The sequence below is a fragment of the Anolis sagrei genome, chromosome 5, assembly GCF_037176765.1.
Source record: "Anolis sagrei isolate rAnoSag1 chromosome 5, rAnoSag1.mat, whole genome shotgun sequence".
Taxonomy (NCBI): Eukaryota; Metazoa; Chordata; class Lepidosauria; order Squamata; family Dactyloidae; genus Anolis; species Anolis sagrei.
Window position 1 is genome coordinate 152,054,047 of NC_090025.1, and position 25,608 is coordinate 152,079,654.

Genomic DNA, 25,608 nt, shown 5'->3' on the forward strand with positions numbered 1-25,608 from the left:
TTCTTTCCCAATTTGGGGTTGGATGTCCTCCAATCCCTCATCCACTCCATCTTGCTGAGGTTGAAGACTCTCTTTTTGTGAGAAGACCGAGGCAAAGAAGGCATTAAGTAGTTCTGCCTTTTCCCTATCGCCTGTCAGCATTGCCCCATCTTCTCCGCGAAGAGGTCCTATCGCCTCCTTGTTTTTCCTTTTTCTACTGACATAAGAATAGAAGCCCTTTTTATTGTTTTTAATGTCCCTGGCAAGCCTGAGCTCATTTTGTGCTTTAGCCTTGCGGACCTTTTCCCTACAGGTGTTGGCTAATTGTTTGAATTCTTCTTTGGTGATTTCTCCCTTTTTCCACTTCTTGTGCATGTCTCTTTTGTGTCTTAGCACAGTTAGAAGTTCTTTGGACATCCATTCTGGCTTCTTTGCACTTGTCCTATTTTTTCTCTTTGTTGGCACGGTTTGCAATTGCGCCTTGAGTATTTCACTCTTGAGAAATTCCCATCCATCCGTAGCTCCCTTGTCTTTTAGTATCTGTGTCCACGGAATGCTGCTCAGCGTTTCCTTCATTTTTTGGAAATCAGCTCTCCTAAAGTCCAAAATGCGGGTTTGACTTGTCTTAGTTTCGGCCTTCCTTTGTACCTCAAATTGCAGGAGCACATGGTCACTTGCCCCTAAGGATCCTACCACTTCGACCGCATCGATCAGGTCCTCCGCATTTGTTAGGATGAGATCAAGAGTAGCAAATCCCCTTGTTGCCTCTTCTACCTTCTGGACCATGAAATTGTCTGCAAGGCAAGCGAGGAATTTGTTGGACCTTGTACTCTTGGCCGAGTTTGTTTTCCAGCAAATATCGGGATAGTTGAAATCGCCCATGACTACTACATCTCTTTTCTGTGCCTGTTTGGTCAACTGTTGGCAGAAGACTTCATCAAGATCCTCCTCCTGGCTTGGGGGTCTGTAGTAGATGCCTACAACGACATCTTTTTGAGTCCCAGTTCCCAAAGTATATTTCTTTGTAAATGTGCATCTGCTTATGTATGTGTACAAGAGTACATGCATGTGCTTGTGTGTCACAGAACCTCCTGTCAAAGTTTATTTGCCAAAATCTATGGCTAGCATTAATTTGTAAACTTGTGTTGTTATTTATTTATTTACAGTATTTATATCCTGCCCTTCTCACCCCGAAGGGGATTCAGAGTGGCTTTACAGAACATACATACAGCAAACTTTCAATGCCGATTATACAATTAACAAGGACAGACAAACACAAGCAGAGGTAATGGCAGATTTTTCCCATTTTATTTCTGGCATCTTTGGAGGCTGTGCTTGACTCAGGCCATGAGAGGATGCTATCACTCCATCTTCCATGCCAAGAAGCTTTTTTCCTCTGATCAAGTTCCTTTTAATGGCACACCTATTATTACCTCCTTGCTTAAAAGAAGTATTTATTTTATCTACTTGCATTTCTGCTTATGATCTGCTAAGTTGACAGCTGAGTTGGGGCTAACAGCGAGTGCTCACTCCATCCAGGCTTTAAACCACTGACCTTCCAATCAGCAGGATTTTTTTTTTTGCAGCCTGCTGTGCTGTGTTATTGTTGTTGTTTACTTTTCCTAGGTGCCCAAAATGTATGATCTATAAATGGGATGCGAGATGCTATTACATCTTAACATTACTACTTGATTCTGTGTCAAATCAATGTAGAATATAGCTATATCAGTTTTCTTCCTGTTTTGACCATTAATGCATATCACTCTATGGGTTCACAAACTCATTCAACAATTTCAGTTGAAACTTTTCCTATAGATTTCTCTGGATTATGTTGAGCAATGAGGCTGATACTCTCACGGGAACCCTAATCAAGAACAATATTCAGTGGTAGCCATGTTGGCCATGTCTCAAATACAACAAAATTCAAAATCCAAAAACAGTGTTGACTTTCTTTGGGGGGGGGGGCATCCCATAGCATAAAATCCATTATGTAATGAAGAAGCCAGAGAAAATTTGAAGGTTTGTATAATACTACTGCTTCTCAACAGGTTTTGTTTTTATTTTGTACATATAAGTGTTACTGCACCTGCTCATAAATCCCACTGTGTCCTACAATGAAATGTAATTCTAACTTTTTCATTGTTGTACAATACATCTTCCAAAACTACAGAGGATACATTACTAAACACTTTCTGGATACCCGAAATTGTGGCTAATAGTAAACCCATAGTGTGACTATACTTTGGCCAAAAGAATGCCAAACACTTCAAGAAAAAAAAATGGTTAGTCAGCCTGTGAATATTGAATCTTTGGATAAGGGCATTATATTGTATCTCTTGAATTCTTCTTTACATGGGCCCCTTCTACGCTGGCATATAATCCAGATTATCAAATCGGATAAACCACATTTTCTGCTTTCAACTGGGTTATATGAGTCTTAAAAAAGGTAAAGGTTGTCCCCTGACATTAAATCCAGTCATGTCTGACTCTGGGGTGTGGTGCTCATCTCCATTTCTAAGCCAAAGAGCCGGCATTGTCCATAGACACCTTCAAGGTCATGTGGCCAGCATGACTACATGGAGTGCCGTTACCTTCCCACCGGAGTGGTACCTATTGATCTACTCACATTTTGTATGTTTTCAAACTGCTAGGTTGGAAGAAGCTAGGGCTGACAGCGGAAGCTCACACCGCTCCCTGGAATCGAACCTGCGACCTTTCAGTCAACAAGCTCAGCAGCTCAGCGCTTTAACCCACTGGGCCACCAGGGGCTCTGAGTCTACTCTGTCATATATTCCAGATAATCTAGATTTTATTTGGCAGTGTAGAGGGTCCTCAGTTTACATTAAAATAGGATATCTATTGGGTTGCACAGTATGGCCCTTGTGATCTCTTCCAACTCTATGATTTTATGGTCTTCTGATTTTTTCCATTACTAAGCAAATCACCATGTTTTTCTGCTTTCCTTCAGGCTCTTTTTAACTTTGAAGCTATCTGGAACCTCTCAAATATGTTCTTTCTGTCACCGAGGATTGAAAACAGAAAGGAGTCTGTTAAACCTGTGGGTGTGGGATCAAGCATTCAGTTAGTAACCCACTAGATAATTATGGAATAGTGCAATGACAATTTTGGAATGGCCATGGACTATGATTTTGGATTTTTACAAGTGTTTTTAAGGTTTGATATGTTTTTAATGATTGTATTAATATATACGTTTATTTTATTATCTATGTATGATTTACATAGCATCGAATGTATATGCGCCTTGAGTCCCCTATGGGGTTGAGAAAGGTGGAGTATAAATAGGTAAAATAAGGTAAATAAATAAATAATTTTTCACCATGAAGATCTTCTATTAATCCACATTGTATTTGGAAACTAGTGTATCCCTTTGTGTTCCTTTTCTTCTCCCCCTTTTCTCATTGTGTTTGAAGAGTGTGTCAGTTTGTGAATCTGTGTACTGCAACACTATTTTTTTTACTTAAACCCTTGCTCCTGCTTAAAGGCTGTCTTTGTGAGTGTTTAAATTGTCATTGTTTGTTGTCAATGAAACCTTTCCAATCTTTCACTAAGAACTCAGCTGCTAAGGTGAAAAATGTATTTGTTAACTGCCTCCATGAAGCAACTATCAAGTGTTTTCTGTAATCTTCTCCCATTTGACCTTTCCCCAGAAATATATTTTTTTCTTATTCTACTCCAACAAAAATATATCTGCATAATTAAAAGATACCAACACCTCCCCTCTGTAACTATGTTTCAACAATGTTCTCCAGAGAAACATTAACATGCTGATGTCTTATTGGTATTTTTCTTGTTTTATTAATGCAGATAACCTTTCTTCACCTCTAAATTTTAATTAAAAAGTCATACTATTTAGCAGATTGCAAACATCAAAGTGCTTTCAATATATCAGAATAGTTGCCTCTAATTGTTCTCTTATCAGATACTTGTGAATGTTTTCTTGCATAGGACAGATAGAATCCTTATTCCACAATAAGCATTTTATCTAAGGGCACTTCCAGACAGTGCCAAAATGCACGTTTTAAATCAAGGGGGAAAAGATGCTTGGACTTGACAAAAGGTACACACACAAACTTGCCAGTTCAAGGAAATGCTCCTCTGCTGCCCTCGCATCTTCCTTTGAGGTGGAACAAGATGGAGGGTGGACAGGGGACATCTGACAGAAGGTTTCTTGGGGGGAATCATTCCGTTATGCACTGGACAGCATATGTGCACATGTGAATATCTTAATGCAAACACAAGCAGATTATTTCTCTCTTCACCCAACTGTTAAGTCATGCTCTCTTTAATATTATAAATTTCAAAAGAAAGAGTTTCAGAGACTTCTAATAGCTTTCCACTTGTGCTTCCCTTAAGCTACCTGTATGTTCCTGGTTCCATGTTTTGCCAGGCTGATCAGCTGTTTGGGGCTTTTAAGAAGTACACGTGCACTGGTGTAGCCCATACAGGGGAAGGAAAGGAAAGCACATGTTTTTCATGACTACAGAGATATACAATAATGCAATGGTGCACAATTTTCAGGTAGAATTGGGTTTTAAGCACACCTTTTTAACATGTGCTTTTCAGCTGTTAACTCGATTCCACCTTCACTTTGGCTACATGTTGTTCAGCCATCACTCTTTTTAACAGTGTCAGTGTAAACTCATATAACCCAGTTGGAAGTAGATAATGTGGATTATCTGTTCTGATAATCTGGATTATATGGCAGTGCAGAAGGGGCCTGAATAAACAAAGCTACCCTGCACATTTACAGTCTATTTTCAGATCACATCTTTTGACAGCATTTCATTGAAATATGATTTTGCTTTGATTTCCTTTCATAAAGATTTTTTTAAAAAATCAGATTGAATGACAGTAGAGCATTATGCGGTTTCCTGATCCCCTCTAAACATTTTTCTATCAGCTTGTTCTGTTCTTCAAACATTCATTTAATGAAATCTGGACCTGTCAAGTTCTCAGTCCTTTAACTGATATTTTTCCAGAAACCATTAGAAAAATATTGAGCTCACCATCTACACAATAAATTAAACTCGCCACTATAAGACATTCATCTACTTGCTTACCTCCCATTTCCCTTGGCCAGCTCAGTAGTCTGGTTATGGTATGCTCCATGGTCCATGTGAAGAATTCTGATGAACTGCAAGAGCTGCATTATTGCACTATACCCATGCTAAGCACATACTGTTTGCATACATTCTAAAATGATATTTGCAGGTTTGCTTACTATTAATGTATTCGGAGCATTATTGTCTTCATCTCTAGAGTATACAGTAAGCTTTGTTATGATATTTGGAGGGCTGTAACGGTTGTGTCATTTCCTTGTAATTTTTGATTATTCAATTATATATACACCATAAAGCCACCATCATACCCTCAACCCTTATATGTGCAGCAGCCTTTGTGGTTCTAGTTCTGATGGATTTAACAAATTGTATTCTTACCATGTGAGTACTGAAGAAGCAGAAGAGATTATGTTCAGAGTGAAAATGGAGCTTGAAAAAGATACATTTTTGGATGGCAATGCCCAGAATCTACCTGCCACCACAATCAATGGCCTGCTGACTAATGGATTCTAGCAGATATGCAACACCCCCCCCCCCCCTCAAAATAAGAATTTTTGGAAGTGGTAGCTCTGAGAATTACTGATGAATGTCCCAGCTATGGCCACTACACTCTGTACATTTGAAAACCTCCATAAATCACCAGTACGAAAATCAGTACTTTCCTTAAAAGGGAAATAACGTTATACAATAACTTCTCTGATTTTTCTTCTATTCAAGGAAACAGGAAGTGTGAAATATAAAAAAAAAACCATCAACACTGCTTCTCCAAATTGCAGGACAGTCTCAGAAACATCAAATCACTCAAACCTGATTGAATAGTTTCCCCTTCTTTTTGAACTCTTTCATTGAAAACCTTTCTTTCACAGCTCTTCTTGACATGTGCCATATCACAAAATGAACAGCAGTTACTGGACATCAAAGAAAATGGGAGTTTCATTTATTCCTGCAAAGGATTGTTTTGGCTCATAAAATACCAGACCATCTGGCTGTTTCACTGATTCCTGCAGTGATGCAATTTGATATGTTACAAGTTGTATTTTGAAAGTCTGATTTACAAAAAAAAAAATTATACCCTTGTAATTATTTAATGTATTTAATATTTTATGTATATTATAACATTTTGAACGGAGGAGGCTCACTCACAGTATTGCCTGAGCCAATTTTGGTCATCTAGGTGTGAGTGTATGGTGTGAATGTTGACTGCTTGATAGTCATTCCTTAAGTGCTTGAATAATTCCTTAAGGTTGATTGATGGTTATCGAAACACAGCCTGGATATCTATCTGAAATTATACTCAGTTTGACAGTTTTGAAAAAATTATGTAATTGTTAGTGAGTGGTGGAAAAAAGTAAAAACACACACTACAACACTGCTTGGTAGGTATGTAAATTCAATATTATTATAGCCTCCCCTTGCTGCTCAGTGGGACACACTGTCTCATAGACAAGCAGTTAATTCCAATCCCAAAAACACTGGAGAGCCCAGGCCATAGTGTAACAACCTCTGGCCTTGTATAGTAGCTCACCAGTTTGAATAAACACTCTTAAGTTCTGACTTTTATCCAAGTGCATTCTTAACTTAGTTGCTACTTACAACTATTTACAGGTCTTCCTTTAGTATACAAAAATACAACCACAATAAGACCTTCACACAACAAGGATGGTGATAGATTACACAAGCAGACAATCATGGCAAGGCCTCTAAAAATGGCAAAAAGAAAGGCACATGGCAAAGAAGGAAGTGCACATACAGACAACTTCCATTCTTCTCTCCAGATGACAGGAAATGAGCCAGTTTTTCCTCTGTGATCACATCTCTACTCTCCTAACCCTTTCAATGGACTGTACTGTGAACACATGTCTAATAAGTACTGTTTTTCCCCCACATACTGGAAGTACATACAATGCATTCCTTTCTAATACAGCTTTTTTATTCTTGGCGGTAACTGGCTTCCATACTAGGGATGTTAATGTTTATCTATTTGCTTCTCACATTTGAAAAAAAGAAAAAAAAACAGTTTTCTCCCTTCTGTGTTAAAATAATGTGCAATTCATATTTTTTTACATTTTTAAAAATTAAAAGTCAGTGTGTAAAAGCTACTGAAAATAGGACCCATAGGAACAAAATCAGTTGAAGACCCTCTTTTCCATGGAGATAAAACTTTATGAGGATTCAAATGTTGTGGCTCAGATTTTTTTTGTCATTGTTGGTGTTCAGACTCTGGTTTTGTGAAAGAGCAAATGTTTTCATGTAGAAGAACCAAAGGGCAAAACACACCTGACCATGTAGTACTGGGATGCTGAAGGAAGGAATAAACAGTTTTATGAACTTAATGAATTTGTGATATGTGGAACAACTAATTATGTGGATTCTCTCTTCCTGTAGAGTTTATTTACTACTGTGAATCCTGATTTGCTGTTTCTGAGATTATATTAGTTACAATTAGACCCAATTACAGAGGAAGACTTGCCTCACCAGATGAAAAGCATACAGTGATCAGGTTGGTCTAGCAGTTCGGACAGAAAGAAGACAATTCAGATGGAGAAAAAGGGGGAAAAGACAAGAAGGAGTGAAAAAAATGAATCAAGTAAATTTAGACATTTGCAACAAAAAAAATGAAGAAGGGAGAATTAAATAAGTTAGGCAAGAGGAAAGAAGACAAATGTCAATATTCCCTCTCTGTTCCCAATAGGTTTTGACCATCTGCCATGAATAATTTACAGGAAATTAAAAGAATGTGTTGAATACTTAGGCCTTCTTCTTCTTTTTCTTTCTAAGCTATTTTCCCGATGGAGGGGTTAGCATTGTGACTTGTTTCTACAGGACTTTTTTTTTTGGACATCCTCTGGTCTCAGGTTCGCTGCATGCATGTCTTTGTTGATAGTGTCCATCCATCTTTTCTTTGGCCGTCCACATGGTCATCATCCTGCAATCTCCCAATGTAGTGCTGTTTGTGCTACTGATGTTGGCTATCTTCTCATGACATGGCCATACCACTGTAGTCTTGATTCCTGCATTTTCTTGCTGATTGCTTTTATTCCTGGTCTTTGATGCATGTTATCATTTGGCACATGGTGTCACGCCAAGTGTCCATCTCAGCATTTTCATTTCTATTGTGTTAAGAGCTTGTACATGTTTCTTTGTTGCTGGCCAACATTCCACCCCGTAAAGGGCTACTGGTGAATAACTGTAGTGCAGATCTTAACCTTGAGTTGTTCAGGCATTTTTGAGTCACACAGAATGTCAGTAGTTTGCCACCATTTCAACCAGGCTGCAAGTATTTGTGACAGTACATCTGGCATTGTTTGCAATCTATGGAGACCAGTGACCCTAGGTATTTAAATTTTCTTGGCAAGGAGAGAAGGCAAAATAATGTCATAGTAAGAGGACCTGTACTATGGGCTGGAGAAGTTGGAGTCCATATTAATTCATCACTCTGCAACCCCTCTGGAATTAGAAGGATACCATGGTGGATGGTATCTAAAACTACTAAGAGTTTCAGCATAATCAACAGAGATGCATTACCCTTTCCAGTTCATTTTGCCAAGACAACTAAAAAGTGTCTGTATTATAGTCATGCCTGAAACGTGATTGAAATGGAGCTAGATAATCTGTCCCAACCAGGAGCACCTAGAGTTAGGAACCCCACCAATAGAATGTTGGAAACTAAATGATATTTTTCCAATAGCATGAATTACAGGAAGGTCGTTTTCAACAATCTGCCTTATTCAGCCATGACATAACTCTGCTTCATTATAGTAAGGAAGTTATAACTCCCTCTTTATTCAAACAAATAAAGGATAAGAACTAAACACACATATGCTGCCAAAAATCCTGCAGACATATTTAGAATATAAAACTGAAAAGTATCCATTATGACTGGACAAGTAAGGACCAGAGTGACATACAGTAGGTATGTATTAAGTATAAAATATAAGTCAGAGAAGATCCGACTGATTTTATCTGCAAAGTGCAAAGCAAGCTGTTCACAGTAGGATGTCAAGTAGGCTACATTATATGCATTAGCAATTCTATGCAAGTAGAGAATTCATAACCATATGAATTACAGAAATAGACTGGAATTTAACATGAAATCTAGAAGACAGAAACAGATCTATCCCTGAAATTCTCCAGATGTGTTCGGTTATGGTTACAACAGCAATTCATCAAACCAATATGATTGATACTGATGAAGAACTCAGACAGACTACACTGAACTAAGTAGACTAATAGCGTGATACAGTATGTGGCAGCTTTATATATTACAAAATAACAAGGATGTTGCTTTTTAAAAAAAAATCTCTAACATGTGTGTCTACAAAATGAAGTGGTTGAGTCCTGTCCCAAGTTTGGAACCTGTTTAAAGATAACATTGGGACCTTCAAGAAAGATTAAGCTCCTTGTAATATTTTTCCACTATTTTCCTAATTACATTTAGCCAAAATAAAAAAACTTTCTATTTTGTTTAGATAAAGAAAACATTATTTATGAAGAGTTCTATTCAATACTTCACATGGTCAGGGAGAAACTGCACTTCTTATTCTACAATTTAAATGGAATCACAACCATTGCTCAGTTTATGTTTACTTTAATCTTCATTGCAAGCAACATTTGTCACTTGAGCTATAAACATTTAATATTAAAGAGATGAAATGTTAAATGTGATGTATTTTTTGCTACAGAAAATAAATAATTAAAAAACCCAAAATTAGCAGGCTGTGTATTTAAAACAATTACACTGTGTCTTTATATCTTTTATTTATCCTTATTTATCTTTATATCTTTTATTTATCCTATGGCTTATGGTTTAAAAGGCAAAATAATAGAGTAGCATCCCACTACAACAGTTAATTGACAACAACAGAAGATCAATACACAATGAGCATTTTCACTCAGATTGTCTGAAGCAATGAATCTAAAGTCTTGATATTCAAAGGCATTAATCTTTTGAGAATCTTGGCTAGTTCATATTGCAAAAAATAATGATTCCCCTGTTTCTTAAGAAGTTAACAGAAGAGAGACTTTTTATGCAAAATCCTCAAACAGGGACTTATTTGCTTAAAAGTTGACATTTTACAACCATTAATGAAGCCAGAGGTCAAGGTGACAGAAGCGAAAATGCTTGCTCTGTGAGAACTTTCATTGACCTGTTACCTTTTACTGGAGAATGGTTGTCACTAGGCAAAATGGCTCATAAGACCATAAAACAGATGACAACATTTTTATATTGACTGCCAGTGGCTTGCCAAGGGTTCACAGAGGGGTCTTTCTTGTCTGCACATTTCAGGAAATAAAACTTGGACTAATAAGCAGTAGTCTTTTCCAAAGTGTAACTCAGTCCATAGTGTAAAATAAATCATAGTATGGTCGAAGGAGCAAGAATGATCTGAAAAGCAACATAAACATTATTTTCCAAATAAACTAGACGTCTAAGAGGCTAACTTGTGTTAACAGCAGTGCTTAGATTTCATGCAGTTGAAATCACCAAACATGAATAAGCATGTATATCTTTCATCCTAAAACCATAAGCAGAAATAAGACATGAATCAAACACTTGGTAGGGCATATGCTACATTCTTCTCACAATTGTATCACCTCAAGATGCATGTGGTGGTTCTTGTCTGACAGTAGAAACAGTTTAAACATTTCATTAGAGCTGAAAAACATACTCCTCAAATAAAAATATCTGCAATGTACATATGGGCATAGGAATCTGTTTATACTATGTCAGATTATTTGTCTATGTAGTCCAGCACTTTCAATTCTAACTGATAGCAGAATCACCTGCTACTTTTAACTGAGAATGCCAATGAGTCATTCACATAGCAGAACAGATAAAGTAGCCATAGAGAACATTTGAAAAACCAATTTGCTATTAAAATGTTTAGTGCATCTGAGTCATATGTGTGTATGAGGCAGAGCTTGAAATTGTCCTTTTAAGAAAAATGAACAGAATGACATGCTGAAACCATTTCAAGACAAACAGTTGAAGGATCATGTATAGTCTAGAACAGGCATCCTCAAACTGCCACCTCCAACTCCCAGAAGCCCTAACAAGCTTGTTCAATTGTCAGGAATTCTGGGAGTTGAAGGCCCAAACAGCTGGAAGGCCACAGTTTGAGGATGCCTGGTCTAGAACTTACCATCCCAGTTATGGATGAATTCCAGATGACATTATTTCTTGCCAAAAGTAATAGTCCATGGCACTGTTTTTGCTACAATAAACAATAAATATATATTTTGTGTATTGGTTGAGCATGTCTGTTTTCCTTTTAAGAGATGAGACTAACAGCATTATCAGCAACCATAGATTTTCCTTAGCCTTGATGTGGTATATTGAAGGTATTTACTGTCTGATGTTATAAAGAGAATTTAATTTATATGTATTATACACTTCATTATTTTCCCTCTCAACTCTTTCATTTCCACACAAAAAAGTAATACTCTTTTTCTAGTATGTGATATGTGGCAAGAAGCTATGGTTGCCACAGGTTGGTTTTTTTTTTTTTGAAAAATAAAAGAAATAGTTTAGCCTAGCATACTTAGGATGCAAATAGACAGAGATCTTCCTTGTCTAGCCTGCAACTCCAACTGAGAATATATAAGTTTACAGTCAGATAAATCTAATGCAACTAATGGGATTTTGTGGAATATCCCAAATACAAAAGCTTAAGATCAATCTTTTATCAATCAACATGTACTTTACCATTTTCTAAAAGTAGAACTAGAGAAGGAGAAAGAAGAGAAAAAGAAATGAAAAAGATACAAAAAAAGTGGAAGACTAGAACATCTCAAACAACTTTGGTCAAAATTAGGTACTTCATTACTAGTTCCCCAAATCTCAATGGAAAATAGAGATGCCTTATAAGAAATCATTGAGGAACATCAGCCCCCTTCCACACAACTAAATAAAATCCCACATTATCTGCCTTGAACTGGAATATACTGCAGTGTGGACTCAGATAACCCAATTCAAAGCAGATATTGTAGGATTTTCTGCCTTGATATTCTGGGTTATATAGCTGTGTGGAAGAGCCCCATGTCTATATTATTCTTTCAGTTTGCTTCTCTTCTTTACAAGCTCTAGTAATAAAATAAATGTAAGAGTTCTATATATAGGGGTCCAGTATATTACTTCCTCTTTTTTCCTAATTACTTTCAAATGTCAGGAGGAGTCGCTTAATTAGTCAAGTTTTTCATTCTTTAGTCTTAAACCTACCAGGCACAATTTTCCATGATCCTTCCATTCACCCACAGTTGCAATGCAAGAAGCAAATGGAACAACAACACAGCATCTTCAACTTGCAGGTAGTTGACTGCTCCCAACACAGTGTCAAAAACTCTAGAAAGGGCATATTTAGCCTTGCATTTAAGAAGGATGGCAGAAGTATAGTGTATAAATAGGAATGTCAGTATGATCTAAACAATAAAATACAGTATTGTAAACTGAAAAGAACATAAATGGATCATTCTAATTGTATGGTTTTCCTCTCCTGTTCTGGGTCCATGTAGCTCCTTGGAAATCACAGTATAGATACAGACATCAACAATGATTGTAGGATACACTGATTTCAACATGTCTATCATCTCAACTCTCATAATCATTAGGTTATTTGAATACAGACTTCTTAGTCACACAATAGCATTTAGATGATTAGTATCCTCCTAAAAGGAATCGGCCATAAGCTTATGAGCCATCTTCCAGTAGTACTTTTAGTACTTTAAATGGTTTTCATTAGTTCCATGGGTGCTCAATCTGCTCATTTCCTTGATGTAGATAACACTTTTATTTTGTCAGGACACTTCCAAAATCAAGTCAACATTACATTACATGACTAATAATTGGGCACAAAATAGCCACCAGTGAAAGTTTGGCAGCTGCTGAGCATGATTTTTGAAATCATTTTGAGAGTAGTATCAACTATCATGGATATATGACTATTTTCAGTTTCCACAAATATCAGTTATTATTCCATGCAGTCTCAGAAGAAAAATAACCAGAGCAGCCAATGTGAACTTATATTAATGCATTCCCTAGACATCTCTCTCTCTCTGTGTGTGTATGTATGAGACAGAAAGAGTGATTGCTGACAGAGCACTTTGCAACAGTGTAAGAGCTACAGACCAGTAGTAAGCTCAGACTATTTTTACCTGCAACCATGCTGCAATAAAGTAGCATCTTCATTCAATCGATAAAAGGTTACTTACTTAACATTTTCTCTAGCATATTTGGATGGCTAGCAATTAGATCATTTTCTGAAAAATAGCATGGTTAATGAATGGAGAGAACAGTTACATACCTTCAGGGAGAATCTGCCCAATAACAATAATCCATTAGGAAATGACAATATCCTCTGATCTATTGTCGGAAAAGCAGGGACTTGATGGGGAGTTTTATTCCTTCTCTTCAGTACTCCAGAAGAAAATGAGCACCATTTGGATATTTCTCAAGCTGTGACACCTCTCGAGATCCCTGGTTGCATTCTGTTTTCCAGAGGACAGCAATCTGATGTTCCAGTGAGCATACACAGTGAAGGCAAATTGAAAAAGCTTGAGATAAATTAGGGATGTCTAAGTTAAAATTGTCTCTGCTCCTGACTCTCTCTCTTTCTCTCTCTCTCTCTCATCTGCAGTCTGAAAGTCTGTTTTGCTGTGGAAAAGCTAGATGGCAGGCTGCCTCAGTGAGTTTTTCTTAAGGCACAGACAGCATTTTCGATGAAGAATTTCTCCCATTATCTATGCTAAAGTAACTGAAGTCTTGTTTTGAAAGTCTCTGGTCGAATGTTATTCATTTAATTGTTGCTTTTTTTCAAAACTGCAGGTCAAAAAATACACTAGTTGGCTAGACATTTCTATCTGAATGAAGTAATCCATGTTTTTGAGGTAACAAATGATAGCTAGAATCTTGAAACATCCTTATACAAGAATTTTCACTCTTATACCCAATGGCACAGCCAGCCCTATGGATTTTGCATTCATGGATTCAATAATTAAGCCTTGATTTTGTCATTTTGTATGAAGGACATCATTTTACTATGTCAATGTATGTAATGGGACTTGAGCATCCACAGATTTGGCTATTCATGGGGAGACCTGGTGGAAACCTAGTGGAAAACAAGATCCATGGTATATTTCATGCTTTTTGATCTCTGCTTCTAAAGTTTATATACACACAACTTGCTCATATTTCCAACTCATTTTTCCCAGAGATTTTAGGAATTTTACAAAGCAGAACTCAGATATTCATTAGTTATATCAAAACTGCTGAAGTGTCCCTCACCATGCTTTGTGATAAAGTGATTATAGCAATCTAACTTATTGAAGTATAGAGCCATCAGTGTGAGCTACATAGAGAACACACATACAGTTTCTGAGTTGTACACTGTTATTTTATTTAAAGTGAAATGCATGTTGTGTTAGGGCAAATATACAATTCCCTGTTGATCAACTGATTTCTGCTCTGGGACTTGGAGAAACTATAAAATGTGAGAAATGAAGCAGTGATATTGCAGAGTAGGATGGAAATTCAAGGAAGAAGATGGAGGAAATGATCCATGGTTTAAGAAGTCTCATTCTTTATAGCTAATAAATAAGATGAACTTGAACTCTTACAAAAATGGCAAATAAGATTTACCATGCTCTACTGAAAGCTGATGGAATGGGACCCATGGCTAGAATATAATAGTTGAGAGATATAACATCTTTACAAAGGAATGTAGAGTAGTGTAGTAAATAAGAGACAATTAATTATGAGGCTGGACAGTAGCATTTTAAGTAAGGAGTAATAAGTCAGTGAACTGGAAAACTGGAAATAAAGATAAGAAAAAAACTGGTAGATACTATAAAAGAGGAAAACAGCAATGAAGCAATCACTGTAAGAATCTGGTATAGACTTCAAGATTAGATTGAAGAATTGTATAATGCCTTCAGTTGAAGCTTCTCCAATTCTAGGCACCAAATTTAATTTTACAGTTCTACAGTAATTATGCATTTGCAAGAAAAAGATCTTTCCCTGGAAATTGAACAGAACAATTAAAAGGAACAATAAAAAACTGAGTTGTAAAGCAATTTATACTATTGTACTTAAGCAGTGCAAGTTCACATTTTACAGAGCTCAAAAGAGGTTTCATATCATTCAGAATTCTGGATTCATAACGGGGACATGGATTCTTGGCATTTTACAATCTTAATAAAGACAGAGAAGCTAACTTCAGAATAGGATTCAAGCTCTGATTCTTTATCTAGTGAGCCAGAGTATCATGTTTAGCACAAACATTTCACTACCTAGTTCATGTGTCACTGTTAATGTATCAGGATGTGAATTACAATTACGGATGGAGGTGAGTGTTGGGATCAATAACCCTGATACAAAAATGCACTTTGGTATGCACTGAAGCAGTAAGCCACTTCTATTAAAACTTCTTACTAGTTACAATCTAGTAATATGTTGAAACATGATTTGGGTCCAAAAAGAAGAAACGAAATGGCTAAAATTGGTCATGGTTTTTTCCTATGTCTCACTGGAAACTCATAATTAATACACAGTTTGCAATCTTGCATATCGCAAGCTCTTGCACAGTGTGGGCACACCTGGGAAAGGTTACTCATGTAGACCATGAAAGGCATATAAATAATGGGTTGTTGTAGGTTTTTTGGGCTGTATGGCCATGTTCTAGAAGCATTCTCTCCTGACGTTTTGCCTGCATCTGTGGCAGGTATCCTCAGAGGTTGTGAGGTCTGTTGGAAACTAGTAAAAGTTGAAAACACCTGGAGAGAGGGTTGAAGTTGGCCCATGCCTGTTGTAAAGTATATTGATTGTTCATGAGGGGAGGCACCCTGTGTCCCAAGCCCTTTCCTCACATCTGTTCTGGTTGGCAAAGGATGTGACCTCCCAACTGGCCCTTCTGCTCCACTTGCTGTGGGCCTTTGGCTAGAATATAAAGCTTGACACATGTAGGGAACAGAACCTAGGTTATTTAAGATCAATTCATCACCTTACAATCCCTCCTTGCCTCCAACCCACCCTTCCATCCTCAGTATAGTGTGAGCTGCGCTGGTTGCTTCATAGCTGAGCAGAAATTTTCTCCCTTTTACATTGGTTTTTTTTGGGGGGTGGGGATCTTTCCCATAAGTATCTCTGTGATTTGGAAATTTGGTGATGTTGTTAAATAAGGAGAAACAAAGAAACATTGGTGGGGCGGGGGGAGAGAGAGAGATCAACATTCGGTGTTTACCTTGGCACCCCTTTGTGGTGAACAGTAGGACTCTGGGACAACTTCTTTTTTTATTTTGACATTGCTCTTTCTTAATATGACTGACATAGACACCAGCTTTGCAGGAGGGACTGTGAAACAGGGCACTCATAGCAGGATGCAGTGGCGTTTCTTCTTTGGCTCCGGAGGCTCCAGGGCGGCCAGAATTGCCTCGTCAAATACATTCTTGAGGCCTTTCTGCGTGAGGGCGGAGCATTCCACGTAATCTGGGACAACTTCTTGAAGTCTTGGAATCAGTGAGGTTATGTAAAAGTTCTTAGGACTAACCTGGGGGGCTTGCTCCCCCCCCCTTCTTGTAAAGTCCAATACCCCAACAATAACATATACTGATTTGAAATTAGCACAATAATGATAAATTGTGAGTTAATGATTTCTAAATATAGCCTTATTTTACACTATATTTGACTTAATTAGATCAACAGATGAATATGACTAACTCTCAAAAGACCATATTATAGTCATTTTCACCTCTTTATCATATTTATTTTGATGCTATCTTGTTTTTAGTTCTGTTTTCAAAGATATAGGATGGAAGTTATCCTTGCTTTACTGTTGTTTTACTGTGGCTGCTTTGCATTTTTAGATTTTCACTTTTTTTTTTCATTAGACAAAAAAGACAATAAAAGAAAAAGAAATAAATATTCCACGTTCCATCAAAAGGCTTGCCAATAGATACAAAGACAAATACTTCAAAACACATTGCAGGAAAAAAATGATATTAAAGATTCCTTGAAATATTTTATAAGTCTACATTAGAGATTGAGAGAAAATGTCATGGATTAACTGAAGAGCTCAGTTTTTGCTGTTGTTATTACAAATAGCTCTTTAATTTGTTATACTGAGCAAAACTTGTGAACCAAAAAGTTTTGCTTCATTATTTTTTATTATACAGTCATAAATATTGAGAGACATTCACCAACCTTTGTTACAAAGTAAAATAGGGCTGAGATTCATGGTAGAATCATACAAACAGGTTTTGACTCAAGCAGTTTTATATTATATCTCATCTATGGGCCCTTTTACACAAGCCTAAAAACCCGGATCATGTAACCACCATTTGTCCCTGCAGCAATACAGTTTGGGTAGCAGAAAGTGCTGATTTCCATGTATGGTGCTACTGTCCCATAAGCTAAGGCTACTGCTAATGCTGCCTCGGAGTCCATACAGACTCATTCTCTGGGGGGGGGGGGTGGTTAAGCAGAGGTTGGATGGCTATCTGTTAGGGCTGGGCGGTTTCATTTCATTAATTCGTAATTCGTTAAAAATTCGTTATTTTTTTATAACGAAGCGATAACGAACCATTCTGGAGCAACTTAAAAACGAAACGAATTTTTAAATTCATTTCGTAAATGCTTTGGATTCGTTATGTATTTGTTTCGTTATCGGTTTGAGGTCATTTAGTTATTATTTCCGCATGTCTGGGGCAAGTTTTATAGTTGTTTTTTGTTTAATTAGTGAAAAAAAATTATAATATCACACCAACAGTCAACAACAGAGGGAGAGGGAAGCTTCAGAAGTTCCCCCTGTCCCATTTGGAGTTTTTTTAGCATATTGCGCGGTCGCGTCCGCCATTAACGAATCGATTTGTTATTGTTTCGTAATTGTTTTGTTAATGTTTCGTAATTTTTTTTACATTTACGAAATTTCGTAAATATCGAACTTTTTAAAAGAAAAATTTCGGAATTCTTTTAAATATCGAAACGCAAAACCCCCCCAAAAAAGAATCGATTTTAGAAACAAATTTTTCCGTTGTTACCCAGGCCTACTATCTGTCAGGGTGTTTTCTGTGTTACTGAATGACAGGGGGTTGGACTGGATGGCCCTTAAGATCTCTTCCAAATCTATAATTCTATGATAACTGGCCCATTGCAGTAAGGTGGACATTCCTAGTTGACTATGTGTATAGCAGATAGCAGAATAGACCAGTGTCACAGCTTTAATTGAAATCCTTCCTTTTTCACTCCAGCATAACTGTATTATTTGGACTTGCACTCTGCTGTTGTTATAATAGATCTTGACTAATATTTTTACATTATACAGAATTAGATACACATATCTCAGGATTTGAAAAAAATGATAACATGGGAATTATTCTGTGGCTATTTCATTTGAAAAATGGGAAAAAGGGATGGCATCAGTTAATTCTATGGTCTTGATACAAATAGCACATCACTGCTGTTGAAAGTATGCTCATGTTTTAAAAAAGTATGCCAAAAAAAGTCCTCATGATGATCCAGTGCACAAAATGTTGTGCAGTGAAGCCAACAGTGTTGCAGTGATTCATAATGGCTTCAGGTTACTGCTTGTGAATGAAGAACAATAGCCTGGAAAGATGGAACAATGCATTATCAAGCATTCACTGCAGAACAATTATGTTCACTGGTTATTAAGGAAGAAAAATCATTTCGGTGTGGCAATCACATACCCATATTTAGGGGATAACTGGAAGCCACTGTAGTGTAGTGTTTTCAGCAATGAACGGTGCCTCTAGAATCTAGGGTTTGAATCTTCACCTGACTGACTATGAAACCCATTGGTTGACCTTCGAAATATAACAGCCTCACAAAATGTCAATGACAAACATTTTCTGAACAAATCTTGTGATAAAAACTATAGAATCACTTGACTTGAAAGCAAACAACAACAGCAAAAGAATATATAGTGACAATGCATATGAAGGTACAAGTGTTTGTAAAAGAAAATATTTTTGCTTAACATTCAGCAAATAAATTCAAATATAATGAGGAGAAACAAGAAATAAGACTGGAATAAATGGGAACATATTTGAGAAAAGAAACACCTGAACTGAATGCATAAATGTGCAGAATAAACTCTGACCCTCCAATATAACACTAAAATTGAAATACAACTTAGAACAAGTCATTTCCCCGTTACAGCACAGGCTGCTATAGGAAGATGCTAGCATTAGCTAGAAAGTAGGCTAAAGGGAAATATTATTCCTCCAACAGTCACAGGATTGCTGCTAGCTATATCCTCTTGAATGTGAAATTAAATGCAGTCAGATAAATTATGTTCAAAAGTGAATAAACGGCAACACATGACAAGGTGTTTCCTATTATTTCCCACAGGAAAGAATTAGAGAGCATAAAAGAAGATAAGGACACTAATGCTGGGAAGCTGCCTATTTTAGCATGGCCTTCTTCAAAAAATAAAAAGTGAATAATCGGAAGCTTCTCTCTCTGTGATCAAAGAAGTAATGTAGAAAAGAGTCACCACCAAGACACATAGGGGACAAAAAGAAAGTGTGGTGAAAATGACATATACCCACATGGGTATCCAAGCTCTAGCATACCAAAGCCACATCATAAACCAGATGCCAGGTGTTCAAGGCATATATCATAAAAATCTGAACACTTTGTAAGTCAATCAATATCAGATGCATAGTCAAACAAAAGCCATCTGCCAGGTGGGTTCTGCTATATGAACACCGAATCATACTAGTCACTGCATATGTTCCTAACCCCACTATCTAAAACCAAGCCCACAGAACAAAACACAATTAGAAATCCTTTGCCCCAAAGACACACCTTCCCACTGATTGATCCCTAGAAGCAGGAGCGATAGCTCACCTCTGTAATGCTATGAGATGGGGTGCATTGCACTTTGGCCACACAAACACAAATAATGGTACATATCAGAGTCACCTGAATCACACTCAGGCTACACACATATGCCATAATCATCATCATCATCATCATCATCATCATCGGAATCTCTCATGACCAAGTATGATTGTCTTCCAAAGGTAATGTCTTGGTAGTGAGTCCATAAGGGACTGTGAAGACCTATTTTGGATCCACATGATCTTGGAGGGGGCTATCCCCCCCCCCAAGAGGAATTCAGGCTAGAAGGTAAAAGAAAGTAGTTCATGCCAGGACTAGCTGCTGGGGTGGAGAGCAGTAATCAAGGCTGCTTCCACCTTTAGCTCTAGGATTGGAGCCCAGAACATTGGCCCAACCTTCCCACCCTAAAACAGTGTACCAAGGGGTCACCTCGGAGCCCTTTAAGAGGGTTTTTTTCACAAACCCTAGACTGTTGGGGTTCTGGGTAATTGGCATCTAGTGAAGCCATAAATAGGTTGCCATTAGGGAAACAAGGATGCAATTTAACATCTTGCTGTTCACCCAAGGCACCCATTTTGGTGAACACCTGGAATGAAAACCTCCACCTGTGTGTTCAGTCAACGAGGGTGGGAGAGAACCAAAATGGCCTTAGAGCTGTGGGGGAATTCTAATTCCACTGAAGTTTCAAGACTTGGAATACTCTATGCAACTTCCCTGTGCAGTTGACCTGAATATGACTCAGGGAACTCAGGTGTCTCACTCAATTTAGCACAGGAGTGTCTAGGGTGGCCACTGCCTCCATTTATTCAACATTAAGTTCAATTCCCACTTAGAGTTTGTTGTAATTCATGAAGAAAGTTAAATATGTGACAATTAATAAAAGTTGCCTATAGTGGGTGGGCAATGAGAACATCGATTTCCAAGGTGGAAGGTGGTCACAACAAGAGTTTTCACTTACACTGAACAGTGTGAAAAGAGAAATACTTAGGTTCGTCATAACTGGGGGTGTTAAGATGCACTGAGTCTTCTCCCTCCCCAATATTAAAAAAGAACATCTTGCATTACACTCAGTCCCCACGTTATGAACAAGATTGGTTCTGTAGATTTGTTCTTAAGCTGAATTTGTATGTAAATCAGAACAGGTACATTTTCTAGTGTAACTCCAGCCAAAAAAAAAAACTTACTAGCTTTGCGTAGCATAGGGATGGGTTAACACTATTGTGGTATTTTGCTGTCTGTGTCCCTGTTCAGAAGATTTCACCTTGCTTTCTGTCCCTGTGACAATTCAAATTTGAAAAGATTGGCTTGTTGTGGAAACAAGAATTGGTGATAGAGCTTCAGTGGTGACAATCGTTCCCCCATGATCTCTTTCGGGTGTGAATTTCCCTTCCTAGGGATTGATGTTTTTCACTTTCTGTTGTCTCGTTCCTATTCTTAACTGTGAGTCATTTGTAAGTTGGATGTTTGTAACTCTGATACTGCCTATATTCAGCTTTACTTCTCTGAAACTTTGCAACTCATTGGGAGTTCTGCTATATTTCCTCAACAGTGCATCATAACGTAATCAGAAAAGGTAAATGAATGGCAATCTTTACCAAAGAAACAACACCCCTATTTTGAGATAATCATTCTTCAGAGAACCATCCATAGGCCATGAAAATAAAATATTTCAGTGTACATTTAGCCATTCAAATAAATGCACAGTCCTAGATATTCCAAATAGAAAAAAGTCAATCTTAATGGTCTTTACACTTGAAATATTGTCATTCAAATGTACTAGGCAACTCCATCTATCATCTTCATGAATAGATAAGCCACTCTAGTTCTTTGCATTGTGTTACTGAATTATTGAGTGAAAACCAAGGTCAGCTGGGAAAGTATCACACTATTAACATTTCTGAATATTTCTTTCTTATGCCTGAGGGACTCTTCCATTTCCAGCAGTCAACAAAGACAGATTGCACAATCCATGAGGAACTGTTATTGTTGTTGTTACACAACTCTTTAGTTCAGCCAGCCCACATACAGGACAGGTTAATGACGCTTTCCTATGAAATTGCTTGTTTATTGCCTTCATAATGTTGTAGTATCTGTTCACTTACAGCCTCGAAAATACCAGGTTTGGGGCAGTATCATGCTAGTAATATACAAAAACCACCATCCCAGAGGCAAGTATTCTCTCCACAATGTAATTAGGATTAATTTTGTTGCTGAAACAGCCTTCCTCAATGACCATTGTAGTACTGGTGCAGACCAGAGGGATAAGTGTCACTAGTTAGGTACAGACTGTTGATATCATCTGCTGAGCTTTCAAGAAGATTCTAGTGGATCATAGAATCATAGAGTAGAAAGAGACTATCCAGCCTCCTCTTGAACATTAGGGAGAACTTCCAGACTGTAAAAGCTGTTCAGCAGTAGAACTCTCTGCCTCAGAATGGAAGTTTCTTCCTTGGAAACCTTAAAACAGAGGCTGGATGACCATCTGTCATGAGTAATTTGATTGTGCTTTTCCTGTGTGGCAAGGGGTTGGACTAGATCAGTGGTTCTCAACCTGAAGCCCCCAGATGTTTTTGGCCTTCAACACCCAGAAATCCTAAAAGCTGGTAAACTGGCTGAGATTTCTGGGAGTTGTAGACCAAAAACATCTGGGGACCCCAGGTTGAGAACCACCGGACTAGAGGGTCCATGTAGTCTCTTCCAACTCTATTATTCTTTGATTTTATTCTATGATTCTAAGTTTAAAAGGTGCAATACAAAAGTAAAAAAAAAACAATTAAATAGTAACAGTGCACTGAAACACAATAAATACACTTAAAATAGCATTTAGAACTCACTGCCCCATCCTAGTTTAACACTACTTTAACTGCCATGGCTCAGTACCATGGAATCATGGGTGTTGTAGTTTGGTGAGGTGCCAGGACTATTTGGCTAAAAACTACAACTGTCATGATTCAATAGCATTAAGACATGTGAGTTAATGTGGTATCAAACTGCATTGATTTTATAGTATATGTATCCCAAGTTTTTGAAGAAGCAGAAAGCAAGCTTGTTCCCTCCTCAATATGTCATCTTATTAAATATTTAAACATGGCTATCATGGCACCTTCTAACATTCTCTTCTCTGGGCTGAATATAACCAGTAGGCCTGGGTAACAACGCAAAAATTTGTTTCTAAAATCGATTTGTTTTTGGGGTTTTTTTGTGTTTTGTTATTTAAAAGAATTACAAAATTTCCCTTTAAAAAAGTTCGGTATTTACGAAATTTCGTTATTATTAACGAATCGATTCTTAAGATGGCGGACGCGATTTGTGCATGCGCAAAAACGACTTCCAAAACTTCGTTATTAAATACTACACAAATAATGAGCGAGCACTGTATTATAGCACTTTGTGTTGGCCAAAGGACCGCACTGGAACTACACAAATAATGAGCGAGCACTGTATTATAGCACTTTTGTGTTGGCAAAAGGACCGCACTGGAACTACACAAATGAAATGCTTGCCCTGTTGCACAGGACAGGGACAAACACACACACAGGCACACAAGGTTTTTTTTTCTTTTTTTAGAATATTTTTTGAATTTTTTTAAGAATAAAAGAAATATATTTATCAGAAATATTTAAAAATGGAAAATTAACAAAATGCTTGCCCTGTTGTGGCGCGAACACAGCCACAGGACAGGGACAAACACACACACAGGCACACAAGGTTTTTTTTCTTTTTTAGAATATTTTTGAATTTTTTTAAGAATAAAAGAAATATATTTATCAGAAATATTTAAAAATGGAAAATTAACAAAATGCTTGCCCTGCCCTGTTGTGGGGTGAAAACAGGGCAAAGCCTCCCCGCTGCTCCCAGCAATGAATGAATGAATGAATGCAAGCAAGCAATGAATGAATGAATGAATGAATGAATGCAAGCAAGCAGCCAAGAGCCAACCAAGCCTCCCTCCCGCACCTCCCGTCTCCTTCGCAATGAGCAATGCGGCCACGCGGAGCCGCTTTTAAAGGGCAGCCTGCCCAATCACAATGAGCCACGGTGCTTGGGCACGCCGAATTGGCTCCCGGCGCACCCAGCATCCTCCATCCCTAAAACGTCATTTCCAAAACGGGCGGAAGCTCGTAAAAAAGATGGAGGATGCCATTTCGATATTTAAAAACACTTCCGGGTTTGAAAATAAGTTTTGTAATCGTTTTGTAATTGTTAAAAATAACAAATATTTAACGAATTACAAAATTAACGAATGAAACCGCCCAGGCCTAATAACCAGCTATAACCAGCTTAGGGAGCTGGTTATATTCAGCCCAGAGAAGAGAATGTTAGAAGGTGCCATGATATAACATGGTTTGCAGATCCTTTACCAGTTTTGTCACCCTTGCCTGGACGTGTTTTAGCTTGGTAATATCCTCCTGCATTTGATGTCCAGAACTGGACATGGTATTTTAGGTGAGTTCTGATTAAAGTGGAATCTTAAGGGAAGATGTTTCTGATGTGTATCCAGAACATAGTAAAAAACTTATCTGATCTGTCTCTGCTCCTCTGCTGTCCATCAGTCACAGAATGATCTTTAGGTATTGCTATCACAAGTAGATGAAAGGAAAGCCATAGCACTGGTAAGCATGTAGGTTTTTTATGCTACATGTGACTATGTAGAAATTTAGCCTTCATGTGTCAGATTACAATTCTGGAAGAAAGGAAGAGTATAATAAATAAATAAATAAATAAATAAAAATGGGAATTCAAGGACCTTATCACATTGGGGCTTTTTGCCCCTTTGAAGAACTTTGGGGATGGGACCTGCTGAGCGCTATCACATGAAGCTTGGCAGGCCTTGCCCCATTTACCCTCTAAGTGCTGAGGAAGTGTTGCTAGACACTTGCTTGGTAACTACGGAAAGGTAAGTGTGTTTTGCGTACTGGCCTTGAGAGAGCTACCTGCAATTTTTTTGCCCTTTCCTCCATCTGATGGAGGAAAGGACAATGTGTGCCCTTTCTCCCATTTGATGGGGCCAGGGTCAGGGCACCAATGCATCTTGTTCTATCCCTTCCATGTGACGGGGAAGGAAAGAGGACACATGGGGCACCACAAGGTGCCCAGCGCACCTGCAATTTCACCAACAACTGCTGGTGAAACAGAGCAGGGCCAGGGACTATGTGAAAAAGTCTCAATTCAGACTGGATTGAATATATAAGGAACACAATTTTTCTATGCCATTGTATATAGTGGAATAAGAGCATCCATGGACTTTGGTAGCCACATGGGGTATTGGAACCAAACTCTAGCAGGTATCAAAGGCCCACTGTAACCCATCAAAATCTGAATAAATTAGTAGAAAAATCATCCAGAGAAAGCTAATCTTTTTCTCTTTTTTGTAAAACAAACTAGAGAGAGAATGCAAGCAAGAATAGGCGGGCAGTTTTATTGATTGAGAATAACAAATACCCCATTCATTATTTCTATCATTCAACAAGGCAGAAGCAATCATGTTTTATCTAAACATTATTTGTACAAATAGGAATCATGTGAAAATGTAGTTTGGGTAAGCACTAGAGCTCTCTTGCAGAGAATTCTAAAGACTTCATGAAACCACAATTCCCAGAATTCCATAGATGAAATCATGACAGTTGAAGTGAAATCAAATTGCTATAATCGAGTAGGGCCCAATGAATTAAATGTCAGTTTCATCAATCA

At 37.7% G+C, this 25,608-nt stretch overlaps 1 protein-coding gene across 6 annotated transcripts in view; it reads right to left on the bottom strand.

Moving 5' to 3' along the window:
• The window catches only part of MGAT4C (MGAT4 family member C), a 491,168-nt gene extending 477,412 nt beyond the window's left edge, over positions 1-13,756 (bottom strand). For 5 of the 6 annotated variants that reach the window (XM_067469121.1, XM_060777364.2, XM_060777362.2 and 2 more), the window contains exon 1: positions 13,361-13,755. The gene's annotated coding sequence lies outside the window, so the exon portion shown is untranslated. Of the gene's footprint in view, positions 1-13,360 lie in introns of all 6 variants that reach the window. The other variant, XM_067469123.1, reaches the window with a different exon arrangement.
• Between the last annotated feature and the right edge of the window lie 11,852 nt (positions 13,757-25,608).